General features: G+C 39.3%; 1 protein-coding gene across 2 annotated transcripts in view; it reads left to right on the top strand.

Moving 5' to 3' along the window:
* LOC115518889 (olfactory receptor 10AD1-like) overlaps nt 1-14,840 on the top strand; it is a 90,849-nt gene that overhangs the window by 17,816 nt on the left and 58,193 nt on the right. The gene's annotated exons all lie outside the window — the stretch shown is intronic.

The raw sequence follows: 14,840 nt of genomic DNA, 5'->3' as shown, positions 1-14,840 counted from the left end.
AAAGATGGTATACCCAATTTTCTTACAGTCAGGTCCTAAGTAAGTTTTTCTTTTTTTTTTTTCCTTTTTTTCAAATAACATCTTTTATTTTTTTTCTTCCAAGATTTTATTTAAATTCAAGTTATTCAACATATTGTGTAGTATTTGTTTCAGAAGTAGAATTCAGTGATTCATCACTTACATATAACACCCAGTGCTCATCACAAGTGCCCTCCTTAGGGTTCCTGGATGGCTCAATCGGTTAAGGGTCTTGATTTTGGCTCAGGTCATGACATCACAATTGTGAGATCCAGCCCATGTTGGGCTCTGTGCTCGGCATGGAGGCTGCCTGCTTGAGATTCTCCTTCTCCCTCTGCCCCTTTCCTGCTTGCACGCATGTGTGCGCTCGCGCGCGCTCTCTCTCTCTCTCTCTCTCTCTCTCTCAAAAAAAAAATGGTAGCAACAAGTGCCCTCTTTAATGCCCATCACCCACTTAGCCCATTCCCCCACCCTCCTCCTCTCCAGCAATCCTCAGTTTGTTCTCTATAGTTAAGAGTCTCTTGTGGTTTGCTTCCTTCTCTGTTTTTATTTCATTTTTATTTTTCCTTCCCTTCCTCTATGGTCATCCACATATGAGTGAAGTCAAATGATATTTGCCTTTCTCTGATTGATTTATTTCACCTAGCATAATACACTCTAGTTCCAGCCACATTGTTGAAAATAGCAAGATTTCATTCTTTTTGATGGCTGAGCAATATTCCACTGTACATATATACCACATCTTCTTTATCCATACATCAGTCAATGGACATTGGCTGTCTCCATAATTTGGCTATTATTGTTAGTGCTTCTATAAACATTAGGGTGCATGTACCCCTTTGAATCAGTATTTTTGTATCCTTTGGATAAATACCTAGTAGTGCAATTGCTGGGTCTTAGGGTAGTTCTGTATTTAACTTTCTGAGGAACCTCCATGCTATTTTCCAGAGTGGCTGCACCAGTTTGCATTCCCTCCAACAGTGCAAGAGGGTTCCCCTTTCTCTGCATCCTCGCCCACATGTTGTTTCCTGAGTTGTTAATGTTAGCCATTCAGACAGGTGTGAAGTGGTATCTCCTTGTGGTTTTGACTTGTATATCTCAAATGATTAGTGATGTTGAGCATTTTTTCATGTGTCTGTTATCCATTTTTATGCCTTCTTTGGAGAAGTGTCTGTTCATGTCTTCTGCCTATTTCTTTTTTTAAAAATTTTTTTTTACATTCATTTATTTTTGAGAGACAGAGATAGAACACAAGTCAGGGAGGGACAGAGAGAGGAGAAACAGAATCCAAAGCAGGCTCCAGGCTCCAAGCTGTCGGCACAGAGTCCGACGTGGGGCTCAAACTCACAAACTGTGAGATCATGACCTGAGCTGAAGTCGGACACTTAACCGACTAAGCCACCTAGGTGCCCTGTCCTCTGCCCATTTCTTAACTGGATTATTTATTTTTGGGGTGTTGAATTTGGTAAGTTCTTTATGTATTTCAGATACTAGTCCTTTATCACATATGTCATCTGCAAATATCTTCTCCTATTCCATAGGCTGCCTTTTAGTTTTGTCGATGGTGTCTTTCATGTGCAGAAGCTTTTTTATCTTGATGAAGTTCTAGTAGTTCATTTTTGCTTTTGTTTCCCTTACCTCAGGAGACATGTCTAGTAAGAAGTTGCTATGGCTGATGTCAAAGAGGTTGCTGCTTATGTTCTTTTTTAAGATATTTATGGTTTCCTGTCTCACATTTAGATCTTTTACCCATTTTGAATTTATTTTTGTGTATGGTGTAAGAAAGTGGTCCAATTTCATTCTTCTGCGTGTTGCAGTCTAGTTTTCCCAACATCATTTGTTGAAAAGACTGTCTTTTTTCCATTGGATACTCTTTTTTTTAATGTTTATTTATTTTTTGAGAGAAAGAGGGCACGCATAAGCAGGGGAAGGGCAGAGGGAGTGGACAGAGGATCTGAAGCGAGTTCTGGGCTGAGAGCAGAGAGCCTGATGTGGGGCTTGAAACTGCGAATGGTGAGATCATGACCTGAGCTGAAGTTGGACACTTAACCAACCGAGCTATCCAGGTATCCATCCATTGGATAGTCTTTCCTGCTTTGTCGAAGATTAGTTTACCATATAGTTGTGGGTCCATTTCTGGGTTTTCTATTCTTTTCCATTGATCTATGTGTCTGTTTTTGTGCCAGTACCATACTGCTTAATGATTACAGCTTTGTAATATAGCTTGATGTCTAGAATTGTGATGCCTTCCACTTTGCCTTTCTTATTCAACATTACTTTGGCTATTCGGGGTCTTTCCTGGTTCCACACAAATTTTAGAATTGTTTGTTCTAGCTCTGTGAAAATTGATGGTGTTATTTTGATTATGATGGGGATGTCCACTCTCACTACTGTTAGTTAAAATAGTACTGGAAGTCCTAGCCTCAGCAATGAGACAACAAAAAGAAATAAAAGGCATCCAAATCAGCAAGGAAGAAGTCAAATATTCACTCTTCACAGATGACATGATTCTCCACATGGAAAACCCAAAGACTCCACTATAAAATTGCTAGAACTGATACATGAATTCAGCAAAGTCACAGGACATAAAATCAACATACAGAATTCTGTTGCATTTATATACACCAAAAATGAAGCAGCAGAAAGAGAAATCAGGAAATCAATCCCATTTACAGTTGCATCAAAAAACATAAGATACCTAGGAATAAACCTAACCAAAGTGGTAAAAGATCTGTACTCTGAAAACTATAGAACACTTATGAGAGAAATCGAAGAAGACACAAAGAAATGGAAAAACATTACATGTTCATGGAATGGGTGAACAGATATTGTTAAAATGTCTATACTACCCAAAGAAATCTACACATTCAATGTAATCCCTAAGTAAGTTTTTCTTTGTTTCTTATTGAGAAGATGACAGGCTATGCGTTAATTCAGAAATCATAATGCTGGGAAGTGGGGACTGCCAGGGAATTGCTATGATGAAATCTGACAAAAAGCTTCAATGGTGAACCTAGGGAAGATAATTTTCTGATAGTTTGTAGTATGCATTTGTTTATATGTGTGTGTATTTCTGGAATGTAATTTCAGAATAGTGCTAATAGAGGATAGATGGTCCTACATATACCTATCCTGTCTTACTAAGCTTCTAAGTCATGAGTTGGCAAACATTTTCTATCAAGGACCAGATAGTAAATATTGTTTACTTTGCTATCCATAGTCACTATCACAGCTACTCAACTGTGCCACTGTAGCATAAAAGCCACAGACAAAATGTAAACAAATAAGCATGCACATTGAAATATGAATTTCATATAATTTTATGTGTCACAAAATATTATTCTTCTTCTGATTTTTTTTCAACCATTTAAAATTGGAAAATCCACTTTTATTCACAGTTCATATAAAAACAGGTGGCAGGCCAATTTTTCCTGAGGGCTGTAGTTTGCTCATTCCTATTCTATGTTCATAAGATTTCATTGTGCATTTGGGAAGTACAGAGTGGGGTGTAAACTGTGGGCATTTAAAAGGGGATATCAAGCTGGATATTCAGAGTGAATATCCAATTAAATATAGGCCAAAATCAGGCATTATGATCTCTCTTGGAACCCAGGAATTTTATTTTATTTTATTTTATTTTTTTCAAGGGTGACAATATTTAATATTTATTTATTTATTTTTTCAATATATGAAGTTTACTGTCAAATTGCTTTCCATACAACACCCAGTGCTCATCCCAAAAGGTGCCCTCCTCAATACCCATCACCCACCCTCCCCTCCCTCCCACCCCCCATCAACCCTCAGTTTGTTCTCAGTTTTTAAGAATCTCTTATGCTTTGGCTCTCTTCCACTCTAACCTCTTTTTTTTTTCCTTCCCCTCCCCCATGGGTTTTTATTAAGTTTCTCAGGATCCACATAAGAGTAAAACCATATGGTATCTGTCTTTCTGTGTATGGCTTATTTCACTTAGCATAAGACTCTCCAGTTCCATCCATGTTGCTACAAAGGGCCATATTTCATTCTTTCTCATTGCCACGTAGTACTCCATTGGGTATATAAACCACAATTTTTTTATCCATTCATCAGTTGATGGACATTTAGGCTCTTTCCATAAATTGGCTATTGTTGAGAGTGCTGCTATAAACATTGGGGTACAAGTGCCCCTATGCATCAGTACTCCTGTATCCCTTGGGAACCCAGGGATTTTAAATACTACTTTCAATTTTGATTAACGTAATACGTGCAATAAGAATGAAGTCAAGTAACATTGAAAGACTTACTATAAATATAATGGCTTTCTACCCCACTCCTTACTTCTTCAAGTCTTCCTGCCCAGAGACAACAACTTTGGACTCCTTTTCTAGCTGTGTCTTCTGGCTTTCATATATCTCTGTTTGCCTATCTACAAATTTCCAAATATCTTTTTCATTCATTTATTTTTGACATTGTCCTTTGACTTCCAATTATGATAGATAGGAATGGTAGAGAAAATATAGCTTTGCTCTGCTTCCATAACTCTCTACTTTTCTTTCCCCATCTTCCCAGTAGAGTTATATACAGTTTTTGGTTAAGTCAGCATTCAGTATTTACATTATTATTGTCTGTCCAGATATTCTATTAGATTATTGTAATGTACTGTGATTACTTTCTTACCTCTTCACTAACATTGGTAATTGCTTTATCTTTTCACAGTTTTTACATAAATTTTCCTTTACCAATTGCTATTTCTTCTGACATCTTGTCTTCCAAAAACTTTTCATTACAGATTCCCACAAGGGCAACTTCCTCAGCTAATCTATCAGTTCCAGTGTGTGTGTGTGTGTGTGTGTGTGTGTGTGTGTGTGTGTGTGTGTGTATAAATGAGAAAGAAAGAGAGAGAGAGAGGCTCTCCCTAGAGATTTATTCTACTCCTTTGATCCTGCTGTGCCGCTGTGATTCTGAGACTTCCCTTTACTGCTATCCTAAGAATTCCCCTTGGCTTTGTCCTGATTTGAATTACCAATTTCTTGGATCTCATGCCTTCCTTTTTTTCTGATGGAATATACTTACTAGTAGCTTTGTCAAGATTTTAAAAATGGCATAATGACAGTGGGAATTGGGATAGCAGCACTTAATATGTATGACTTTTGAATCACACTGCTCTAGTCTGGTACATAATTCTCATTTTAGGATATCTCTTCATCATTGGGATTCTTTCACCTCTCTCTTGTGGGATCTCCTATGTTCTGCATCCCATATGTTACTCCTTTCTTAGTCTACTCCCTTTTTTTGGAGTAAAGTATCCTGTAGTATCTTCTGAGAAAAAGTGCATGGGAGGTAAAAGTAAGAACTTGCATGTCAGAAATGTCTTTATTCTACCCTCACACTTGATTGGTAGTTTCACTGGGTTTAGTATTCTAGGTTGGATATGTTCTTTTTCTGTGGTATTTACCCATTATTTTGTAGATTCTGGAGTTGCTTTTGAGAAGCATTTCTGTTTCTGATTCTTTTTATCTTACCTATTTTATCTATTTTTCTATATTTCTATCTATCTGGAAGCTTACAAAATCTTCTCTTTGTCCCAGTGTACTGTAGTTTTACAGTGATATACCGTGGTGTATTTCTATTTTCTTTATCACACTGAGCATTTTGTGGACCCTTCAATCTGGAAATTCATGAAATTCTAAGAAATTTTTTGGTTCTAAGAAAAAAATTTTAAATGATTTTGATGATGATTTCCTCCCATATGATAATCTCTTTGGCTCTTTGCCTCACTTCCTGAGAGATACTATTTTCCAACTCTTGTATTGTGTTTCTATATCATATTTAATTCTAAGAGCCCTTCGTTTGTCTTCTAAATATTCCTTTTCTTAGCATCCTATACTTGCTTCATGGATGCATTTCATCCTCTGAGTGTCTGTGAATTTTGACCTTTGGTTTTCTTTTCTATGCACATTCTCTGTTTCCTCCAAGTTGCCTCCCCGCCCACCTTTGTTACTATTAGTTTGATTTGGCCTTTATTTCTCATATTGGAAGTTTTCTCATTTGCCTGGTAATACTTCGTTGTCTGTTCATATGTAGAGTAGAAGGCTAAAGTATAGATTGAAATTCCAAAATGCTTTAGTGGGGACTTGTTAACTATGAGCTTTTTTATTGGTTACACTGGTTGGGTCTTTGGTTAGGAAGTTCTGATATCAATATGTTTAGGTCCTTCCTCTCTGGTTGCTCTGATTCATCAGAGAAGACTCTTCTGGTCTTCTACTTGGAGGCTAAAGATGTGGCTGCCAGCACTCTGGGAGTTAAATGGGAGAGGAGATCTGAGAATCTTAACATCTAGGAAACATATCTTTCTTTAATCCCCCTATTTTTGGGGTAATATTAATGCCTTCAAATAGAACTATTGTAGCTGAGACAAAATCACTCTGTTTACTTCCTCCAAAGAATAAATATCCAATTTTCTGCTAGGATGGGTAAGAGATGGTCTCAGAGCTATTGCAGTGAGGGAAAGGATGAAGGATTAAAAAAAATTTTTAAGTAACTTTCAACTAGTTCTTCCCATTTTAGCCTTCACTCCACACTTTTCTTTCTCAGTTCCAGAGGATTTTGCACATCACAATTTGTTCTTAGCCCCATGCCCCTGCCTAGCTGGTGGCCTGGAATTTGTCTTTCTTAGTTCTGCAAAATCAGATACCATGCATCTATCAGCCTTCAGTTTCCAAAATATATTGTGCTGATGTTTTATCTTTTGTTTACTCTGTAGGTTTGTATCTTTTTTTTTTATTTATATATATGAAATTTATTGACAAATTGGTTTCCATACAACACCCAGTGCTCATCCCAAAAGGTGCCCTCCTCAATACCCATCACCCACCCTCCCCTCCCTCCCACCCCCCCATCAACCCTCAGTTTGTTCTCAGTTTTTAACAGTCTCTTATGCTTTGGCTCTCTCCCACTCTAACCTCTTTTTTGTTTTTTTCCTTCCCCTCCCCCATGGGTTCCTGTTAAGTTTCTCAGGATCCACATAAGAGTGAAACCATATGGTATCTGTCTTTCTCTGTATGGCTTATTTCACTTAGCATTACACTCTCCAGTTCCATCCACGTTGCTACAAAAGGCCATATTTCATTTTTTCTCATTGCCACATAGTATTCCATTGTGTATATATACCACAATTTCTTTATCCATTCATCAGTTGATGGACATTTAGGCTCTTTCCATAATTTGGCTATTGTTGAGAGTGCTGCTATGAACATTGGGGTACAAGTGCCCCTATGCATCAGTACTCCTGTATCCCTTGGATAAATTCCTAGCAGTGCTATTGCTGGGTCATAGGGTAGGTCTATTTTTAATTTTCTGAGGAACCTCCACACTGCTTTCCAGAGCCGCTGCACCAATTTGCATTCCCACCAACAGTGCAAGAGGGTTCCCGTTTCTCCACATCCTCTCCAGCATCTATAGTCTCCTGATTTGTTCATTTTGGCCACTCTGACTGGCGTGAGGTGATACCTGAGTGTGGTTTTGATTTGTATTTCCCTGATAAGGAGCGACGCTGAACATCTTTTCATGTGCCTGTTGGCCATCTGGATGTCTTCTTTAGAGAAGTGTCTATTCATGTTTTCTGCCCATTTCTTCACTGGGTTATTTGTTTTTCGGGTGTGGAGTTTGGTGAGCCTCTTTATAGATTTTAGATACTAGCCCTTTGTCCGATATGTCATTTGCAAATATCTTTTCCCATTCCGTTGGTTGCCTTTTAGTTTTGTTGGTTGTTTCCTTTGCTGTGCAGAAGCTTTTTATCTTCATAAGGTCCCAGTAATTCACTTTTGCTTTTAATTCCTTGCCTTTGGGGATGTGTCGAGTAAGAGATTGCTACGGCTGAGGTCAGAGAGGTCTTTTCCTGCTTTCTCCTCTAAGGTTTTGATGGTTTCCTGTCTCACATTTAGGTCCTTTATCCATTTTGAGTTTATTTTTGTAAATGGTGTGAGAAAGTGGTCTAGTTTCAACCTTCTGCATGTTGCTGTCCAGTTCTCCCAGCACCATTTGTTAAAGAGACTGTCTTTTTTCCATTGGATGTTCTTTCCTGCTTTGTCAAAGATGAGTTGGCCATACGTTTGTGGGTCTAGTTCTGGGGTTTCTATTCTATTCCATTGGTCTGTGTGTCTGTTTTTGTGCCAATACCATGCTGTCTTGATGATTACAGCTTTGTAGTAGAGGCTAAAGTCTGGGATTGTGATGCCTCCTGCTTTGGTCTTCTTCTTCAAAATTCCTTTGGCTATTCGGGGCCTTTTGTGGTTCCATATGAATTTTAGGATTGCTTGTTCTAATTTCGAGAAGAATGCTGGTGCAATTTTGATTGGGATTGCATTGAATGTGTAGATAGCTTTGGGTAGTATTGACATTTTGACAATATTTATTTTTCCAATCCATGAGCAGGGAATGTCTTTCCATTTCTTTAAATCTTCTTCAATTACCTTCATAAGCTTTCTATAGTTTTCAGCATACAGATCCTTTACATCTTTGGTTAGATTTATTCCTAGGTATTTTATGCTTCTTGGTGCAATTGTGAATGGGATCATTTTCTTTATTTGTCTTTCTGTTGCTTCATTGTTAGTGTATAAGAATGCAACTGATTTCTGTACATTGATTTTGTATCCTGCAACTTTGCTGAATTCATGTATCAGTTCTAGCAGACTTTTGGTGGAGTCTATTGGATTTTCCATGTATAATATCATGTCATCTGCAAAAAGCAAAAGCTTGACTTCATCTTTGCCAATTTGGATGCCTTTGATTTCCTTTTGTTGTCTGATTGCTGATGCTAGAACTTCCAGCACTATGTTAAACAACAGCGGTGAGAGTGGGCATCCCTGTCGTGTTCCTGATCTCAGGGAAAAAGCTCTCAGTTTTTCCCCGTTGAGGATGATGTTAGCTGTGGGCTTTTCATAAATGGCTTTTATGATCTTTAAGTATGTTCCTTCTATCCCGACTTTCTCAAGGGTTTTTATTAAGAAAGGGTGCTGGATTTTGTCAAAGGCCTTTTCTGCATCGATTGACAGGATCATATGGTTCTTCTCTTTTTCTTTGTTAATGTGATGTATCACGTTGATTGATTTGCGAATGTTGAACCAGCCCTGCATGCCAGGAATGAATCCCACTTGATCATGGTGAATAATTCTTTTTATATGCTGTTGAATTCGATTTGCTAGTATCTTATTGAGAATTTTTGCATCCATATTCATCAGGGATATTGGCCTGTAGTTCTCTTTTTTTTACTGGGTCTCTGTCTGGTTTAGGAATCAAAGTAATACTGGCTTCATAGAATGAGTCTGGAAGTTTTCCTTCCCTTTCTATTTCTTGGAATAGCTTGAGAAGGATAGGTATTATCTCTGCTTTAAATGTCTGGTAGAACTCCCCTGGGAAGCCATCTGGTCCTGGACTCTTATTTGTTGGGAGATTTTTGATAACCGATTCAATTTCTTCGCTGGTTATGGGTCTGTTCAAGCTTTCTATTTCCTCCTGGTTGAGTTTTGGAAGAGTGTGGGTGTTCAGGAATTTGTCCATTTCTTCCAGGTTGTCCAATTTGTTGGCATATAATTTTTCATAGTATTCCCTGATAATTGTTTGTATCTCTGAGGGATTGGTTGTAATCATTCCATTTTCATTCATGATTTTATCTATTTGGGTCATCTCCCTTTTCTTTTTGAGAAGCCTGGCTAGAGGTTTGTCAATTTTGTTTATTTTTTCAAAAAACCAACTCTTGGTTTCGTTGATCTGCTCTACAGTTTTTTTAGATTCTATATTGTTTATTTCTGCTCTGATCTTTATTATTTCTCTTCTTCTGCTGGGTTTAGGCTGCCTTTGCTGTTCTGCTTCTATTTCCTTTAGGTGTGCTGTTAGATTTTGTATTTGGGATTTTTCTTGTTTCTTGAGATAGGCCTGGATTGCAATGTATTTTCCTCTCAGGACTGCCTTCGCTGCGTCCCAAAGCGTTTGGATTGTTGTATTTTCATTTTCGTTTGTTTCCATATATTTTTTGATTTCTTCTCTAATTGCCTGGTTGACCCACTCATTCGTTAGTAGGGTGTTCTTTAACCTCCATGCTTTTGGAGGTTTTCCAGACTTTTTCCTGTGGTTGATTTCAAGCTTCATAGCATTGTGGTCTGAAAGTATGCATGGTATAATTTCAATTCTTGTAAACTTATGAAGGGCTGTTTTGTGACCCAGTATATGATCTATCTTGGAGAATGTTCCATGTGCACTCGAGAAGAAAGCATATTCTGTTGCTTTGGGATGCAGAGTTCTAAATATATCTGTCAAGTCCATCTGATCCAATGTCTCATTCAGGGCCCTTGTTTCTTTATTGACTGTGTGTCTAGATGATCTATCCATTTCTGTAAGTGGGGTGTTAAAGTCCCCAGCAATTACCACATTCTTATCAATAAGGTTGCTTCTGTTTATGAGTAATTGTTTTATATATTTGGGGGCTCCGGTATTCGGCGCATAGACATTTATAATTGTTAGCTCTTCCTGATGGATAGACCCTGTAACTATTATATAATGTCCTTCTTCATCTCTTGTTACAGCCTTTAATTTAAAGTCTAGTTTGTCTGATATAAGTATGGCTACTCCAGCTTTCTTTTGGCTTCCAGTAGCATGATAAATAGTTCTCCATCCCCTCACTCTGAATCCAAAGGTGTCCTCAGGTCTAAAATGAGTCTCTTGTAGACAGCAAATAGATGGGTCTTGTTTTTTTATCCATTCTGATACCCTATGTTTTTTGGTTGGCGCATTTAATCCATTTACATTCAGTGTTATTATAGAAAGATACGGGTTTAGAGTCATTGTGATGTCTGTATGTTTTATGCTTGTAGTGATGTCTCTGGTACTTTGTCTCACAGGGTCCCCCTTAGGATCTCTTGTAGGGCTGGTTTAGTGGTGACAAATTCCTTCAGTTTTTGTTTGTTTGGGAAGACCTTTATCTCTCCTTCTATTCTAAATGACAGACTTGCTGGATAAAGGATTCTCGGCTGCATATTTTTTCTGTCTAGCACACTGAAAATCTCGTGCCAATTCTTTCTGGCCTGCCAAGTTTCAAAAGAGAGATCAGTCACGAGTCTTATAGGTCTCCCTTTATATGTGAGGGCACGTTTACCCCTTGCTGCTTTCAGAATTTTCTCTTTATCCTTGTATTTTGCCAGTTTCACTATGATATGTCGTGCAGAAGATCGATTCAAGTTACGTCTGAAGTGAGTTCTCTGTGCCTCTTGGATTTCAATGCCTTTTTCCTTCCCCAGTTCAGGGAAGTTCTCAGCTATTATTTCTTCAAGTACCCCTTCAGCACCTTTCCCTCTCTCTTCCTCCTCTGGGATACGAATTATGCGTATATTATTTCTTTTTAGTGTATCACTTAGTTCTCTAATTTTCCCCTCATACTCCTGGATTTTTTTATCTCTCTTTTTCTCAGCTTCCTCTTTTTCCATAACTTTATCTTCTAGTTCACCTATTCTCTCCTCTGCCTCTTCCATCCGAGCCGTGGTGGTTTGCATTTTGTTTTGCATTTCCTTTAAAGCGTTTTTCAGCTCCTCGTGACTGTTCCTTAGTCCCTTGATCTCTGTAGCAAGAGATTCTCTGCTGTCCTGTATGCTGTTTTCCAGCCCAGCGATTAATTTTATGACTATTATTCTAAATTCACTTTCTGTTATATTATTTAAATCCTTTTTGATCAGCTCATTAGCTGTCGTTATTTCCTGGAGAGTCTTCTGAGGGGAATTCTTCCGCTTGGTCATTTTGGATAGTCCCTGGTGTGGTGAGGGCCTGCAGGGCACTTCCCCTGTGCTGTGGTGTATAACTGGAGTTGGTGGGCGGGGCCGCAGTCCAACCTGATGTCTGCCCCCAGCCCACCGCTGGGGCCACAGTCAGACTGGTGTGTGCCTTCTCTTCCCCTCTCCTAGGGGCGGGATTCACTGTGGGGTGGCGTGGCCCGTCTGGGCTACTTGCACACTGCCAGGCTTGTGATGCTGGGGATCTGGCGTATTAGCTGGGGTGGGAAGGCAAGGTGCAAGGTGGTAGGGGGGACAGGCTTAGCTCGCTTCTCTTTAGGTGATCCACTTCAGGAGGGGCCCTGTGGCAGCCGGAGGGAGTCAGTTCTGCTGCCGGAAGTTTGGCTCCGCAGAAGCGCAGAGTTGGGTGTTTGCGCGGAGCGAGCAATTTCCCTGGCGGGAACCGGTTCCCTTTGGGATTTTGGCTGGGGGATGGGCGGGGGAGATGGCGCTGGCGAGCGCCTTTGTTCCCCACCAAACTGAGCTCTGTTGTCCAGGGGCTCCGCAGCTCACCCTCCCTTTGTCCTCCAGCCTTCCCGCTTTCTGAGCAGAGCTGTTAACTTATGACCTCCCAGACGCTAAGTCGCGCTTGCTGTCGGAACACAGTCCGTCAGGCCCCTCCGCTTTTGCAAGCCGGACTCGGGGGCTCTGCTTGGCTGGCGAGCCGCCCCTCCGCCCCGGCTCCCTCCCTCCAGTCCGTGGAGCGCGCACCGCCTCGCCGCCCTTCCTACCCTCTTCCGTGGGCCTCTCGTCTGCGCTTGGGTCTGGTGACTCCGTTCTGCTAATCCTCTGGTGGTTTTCTGGGTTATTTAGGCAGGTGTAGGTGGAATCTAAGTGATCAGCAGGACGCGCGGTGAGCCCAGCGTCCTCCTACGCCGCCATCTTCCTCCCTCTCCGGTTTGTATCTTTCAAAAAAAAAATCCTTCTGCTAAATTAGATGTTTGTATTCAAACTACAATATTCTGGCTTCCATGAACTTTGACCTCTCTTATTAGCCCTCAGTTAATTCATTAACAATATATAGGATGCCAGTGCAACAAAAGCAAATGGCCAGTTTGCTGCATTGTCATGAAATCATCATTTTGACAAATTTACCTCTTAAAAGTTTTTTTTAATCTTTATTTATTTTTGAGAGGCAGAGACACAGAGCATGAGCAGGGGAGGGGGAAGAAAGAGAGGAAGACACAGAATCTGAAGCCGGGTCCAGGCTCCAAGCTGTCAGCACAGAGCCTAACGCAGGCGGCAACTCTTGAACCGTGAGATCATGACCTGAGCTGAAGTCGGACGTTTAACTGACTGAGGCACCCAGGCACTCCAACAAATTTACCTCTTTATTTTAACTATTTACTATTAAAGTTTTTAAAAAATCATTTGTTGCCTAATAGCATTTTAAATAATGTTCTGTTTTCTTTACACCATCTCTTGGTACCATAGCTAGATACTGAGGAGCAGAGAGAGGAGATGAAAGATTATAAAAACAAAAAATAATAAGAACATGTTCTAGAATACGAAGAATTCTTATGATTTTATTTAAGAATGTATTCTTCATGAATATATTTTAGTAATTACCTAAGTAGATTCTATTTGTAAGAATAAATGTATTTGTTTTTGAAAAGCTCTTATTAATTGAATATTCATGTTTAACTGTCAGTGAAGTTCTTCCTTAGCCAGAAATCCTTATTTTTTAATGAAGTTTTTTATTCTTAATAAGTTTTTCCAAAAAGGTGACATCATACAAGATATGTAATAAGTTATCCTGAAAGCAAAAAGAAATGTTCAATCAAAAAGGAATAACTCTGCCAGTGACTGCAGTTCTTAATTTACTGTACTCTGTGATGAAGTTCTTATGAATCCTACTCTAGAGAATTCTGTTCCCTATACATGTAAAATGAAATTCAGACACTTTCTCTGATCTACATGATCTGTCCTCTAGCCACCCTGCCACTTCTCTGCCCTTTGCACTCTGCTCCAGTCACTCTAGTCTTTCTGTTTCTTGAACTCACGAAGCTTATTCCCACCTTAGCACTTTGACACTTTGTATTCTCTCTGCCTGGAACCCTCTGTTCCAAAATCTTCATATTTGCTCCTTCACATCATTCTTGTCTCAGGTCATTCCCTGACCACCCGATCTAAGGTAGTGTAACATTTGTTATTATCTGAATGATGTCCTGCTTGTTTACCTACTGATTTGTTAATCGACTTCCCCTTCCTCCAGAATCTATGATCTGTAAGAATGTCTTCTTCATTGCTGCAATTCTTGCATCTAAAAGAGTGTCTGGAGCATAGTAGATGCTCAATAAATATAAGGCTGAATGCCATATATTTAAAGGTGTAGAGAATACAGTGGTGTAGTAGCCTGTTCTAAACTGCCCCTTATGAATGGGTAAAGGAGGAAGCCCACAAATATGACTGTGTGAGGACTTGGGTATGACTTTCTTCCAGGAAGCATGGAAGAGCAAAATTTCTCTTTAAAGAAGAACTAAAAGGCCCTCATGTAAGAGACATTGAGATATTGTTTCACTGGATAATGATCTGGGCTCGCTTAGTTTTATGAAGCAAGAATTGACCTTAGTCTGATATAAATTAGAGTAAATGGCCCATGAGTAGGAAAAGAATTACATGAATTTACTAGAAATACTTGAACAATGATACATCATTAAGGGAAAAACTGCCAACAGGAAGTCCTTGCCCCTTCTGCTTATTCCTATCTTTCCTTAAACAAACTTCTTACCTCCTTTTGACTTCCACCTCTTTTACTTATTGCCTGCTCTTTTCCTTTTAACTAGACCCCTTTTAATCACTTACATAATAACTACTTGGATTATAGAGAGATTTGGTCTTTGTGTCAAATAGCACAGGAGTCAGGAAATATACGACCACATTCTTCAAGTATTAAATCTCATGTTTACTTATATTTGTGTATTTGTATGTTTATGTAGCTATTTGTCTTTCTACTATCTGAGAATAACATCAAGCTAAGGAAAGAAAAAGTAACGAATTTTAAAATAGGGTACTACCTAGATTGTGGAC

This window comes from Lynx canadensis, chromosome B4, assembly GCF_007474595.2.
Source record: "Lynx canadensis isolate LIC74 chromosome B4, mLynCan4.pri.v2, whole genome shotgun sequence".
Taxonomy (NCBI): domain Eukaryota; kingdom Metazoa; phylum Chordata; class Mammalia; order Carnivora; family Felidae; genus Lynx; species Lynx canadensis.
The sequence above is the reverse complement of the archived record's forward strand: the minus strand, read 5'-3'. Positions and strand labels throughout refer to the sequence as shown.